The 2,652-nt window shown below is 38.0% G+C and overlaps 1 protein-coding gene across 1 annotated transcript in view; it reads right to left on the bottom strand.

Annotated features, from left to right (window-relative positions):
- The window catches only part of ltk (leukocyte receptor tyrosine kinase), a 49,632-nt gene extending 48,575 nt beyond the window's left edge, over positions 1–1,057 (bottom strand). Inside the window, exon 1 of the mRNA XM_015044291.1 lies at positions 975–1,057. The gene's annotated coding sequence lies outside the window, so the exon portion shown is untranslated. The remainder of the gene's footprint in view (positions 1–974) is intronic.
- Positions 1,058–2,652: the final 1,595 nt, after the last annotated feature.

Raw genomic sequence — 2,652 nt, 5'->3', positions numbered from 1 at the left:
TCAATGTGGCCCATTGAGGGGGGCCAATATGCTGAAGTGGCCCTTGGTGAAACTGAGTTTGACACCCCTGGTCTAATACAAGGAAAAGATTAAATCAACAAGATCAAAATACCCACATCAGGATGCTGTCACCGCGGTACGCTGTGTGAAGCTTTTTCCACCAAAACATTGATTACTAGCAGAAAAACTTCAAGATTTTTGACCCTGAGTGCATTTTTAAATTGTAACCTGGTTTTTAATGTCGCTTTTTGAGTGACGGCTTCTTCCTTGTTGAGTGGCATTTCAGGCCATGTCAGTGTCTTTTTACATATGAAGTCTGGAAATGTTTACCTATTTGAGCAAATAAAAGTTTCACCTTCAGGTTTCCGGAAATTTACATTTTGCTGATTTCCTTACATTTTTCCATTTACCTTAAATTCTGTGAAATGGCGTTTAAAAAGTTTCAGTAAGCGACGTCTCCTCACTTCTTCTGTACGACATGAATGGCGAGCTGAATAAATGGAAACGCTGTGCGCGTGTGTGTGTGTTTCATAATGAAATTGCAAAGTCCATTACCGCAGAGATATTAATAAAGCCAGCGTACCGACTTACTGTACATGCCCATCCATCCTCTCTTCTGTCCTCACCAATTACATCTAAATAAATCTCCGGCCCACATCCAGAGACACGAATGCTTTTAGCTGGTCTAAAAATGGCTGCACTTCAGCATCGCATCAATAGGAAATACCTGCCCACGGTTTCCAAACAATACTCAAGGGTCGGTCTGTTGTTCCACAATACACAGTTCTGCCTCAAATTAAATCTTCATTTTCTTAGCTCTGCTAGCATGTTGACCTTGCTCTCTCTGGAGGAATGTCACCTTTCTTTGTTTGAATCTGAACGTTGTTTACTTTCATTTTACTAGAGAAACACAAAACAAACTAATGAGCTCAGAACAACATTATTGAGACAAAGACGGACTTGTTCATGGCTACCTGTGGGTGTCTGGTCTCCTCTGGTTGAGAACCTCGGAGTGAACGATCAAATCTGACAGAAGAGGTTTGATCAAGACCGTCAGGTTGCCCAAAGTTGGACCGGATTCATAGAGAGCAACCTGCAGAATGCACTGTTTGTTGCTCCTAGGCAAGACCGGACTTATTATTTGGTGCTCACATTTCTCTGCATCAGACGGACTCAGAAGAAGAAAATGCCCTGAGGGGACAAAACAAAGAAGCATCTATTTAGATGTATTTTAAACAGGAACTATGATGCAAAATTTAGCATGTATTTGTACTTCCATTTGGGTTTCTACTTTGCAAAAATACAAAATTTTACCAACCACTATTGTCTTGTTTCTAGTACTCTTGAAATAAGACAAACTACAAAACTTCTCAGCGAGAAAAGGAGGCTTGTTTTAGGTCAATAATGTTTTAATATTTATGAAACACTCGAAGTAAAAAGGGAGATTTTAATTTTGATGTTTGATTTAGATTTAGAGTAACTACACTGAAAAAACACAAAATCTTACCAAGTAATTTTGGTCTTGATTAGTGCAAATTTTTAACATACTTGAAATAAGACAGAACTTAACTATTTCAGCAAGACATAGGAGCTTGTTTTGAGGTGATAATTCTTTAATATTGATGGAAAAGTACTAGCTCCACTATTATTTCACTTATTACAAGACATTTTTCCTATAACATAAATAATCTGGCAATGAAACTAGCACTTTTTCATCAATGTTAAGGAATTATTTACTTAAAATAATACCCTATATCTTGCTGAAAATTTACTTATAAGTTAGTTTTGTCTTTTTTCAAGCATACTAAGATATTTGCTCTAGAAACTAGACAAAAAATATTTGGTAATAATTTGTTTTTTTGCAGAGTGCTGCTTCTTAAAACAGCCCAAACGCTTAAATAAAACCATCCAGCTGGTTTCTTGGCAGTAATTTCACGTTTTTCTGGCGTCTGGAAAATGAGATGCTTCAAAAACCTTCCAAATGTAACGGCACAAATCAGCAGGCCCAGCCTGTTACCTAGCAACCCCAGTGGAACTCTGCCCTGCTACCTAGCAACCCCAGCGAACTCTGCCCTGTTACCCAGCAACCCTAGCAACAAAAGATTTAAAGTGACAAGAGACCCTAAAACAGCTCATTATGAAATGAACTCAAAATGAGAATAAAATATAATTATCTAAGAATGATTATGTGTAAAAATGTAAAGAACATGTTAGTCCTATCCTAACCTGTTCAAGGAAGCATAATAGGTCACCTTTAAAACATCTTAGATCTCACATTTGGTCAAACTAAAATTAGTGAAATGCAAATCGATAATTCATCAGTGAGTCTCACCATCAGATCGGCCCAGAGAGTGATCGATTTCAGGCGTTGTCCTGGCCCCAGTGCCTTTGAGCTGCTGAGGTGAAACCACTGACCAGTCGCTGTGAGTGTTGTTGTATGTGAAAGTCCAGTAACACAACGACTCAAAATCACAAGAGGTAACTGCAACATAATCAGGGGTTAGTCATCTTCAGCATGAAATGCTTTCAACAAACCTTTAATTTTCAGAGAGGAGTGATTATGCAATGAAAAACTGATAAAAAACAAACAAAAAAAGATTTTATGCCTGAAACAGAGGATCTAAAACACATCTGTCAAACTCAAGGCCCAGG

This window comes from Poecilia latipinna, unplaced genomic scaffold (assembly GCF_001443285.1).
Source record: "Poecilia latipinna isolate Pla-1442-1.1 unplaced genomic scaffold, P_latipinna-1.0 Scaffold667, whole genome shotgun sequence".
In the NCBI taxonomy this organism is placed as follows: Eukaryota; Metazoa; Chordata; class Actinopteri; order Cyprinodontiformes; family Poeciliidae; genus Poecilia; species Poecilia latipinna.
Note: the sequence above shows the minus strand (reverse complement) of the source record. Positions and strands in the feature narration are given on the sequence as shown.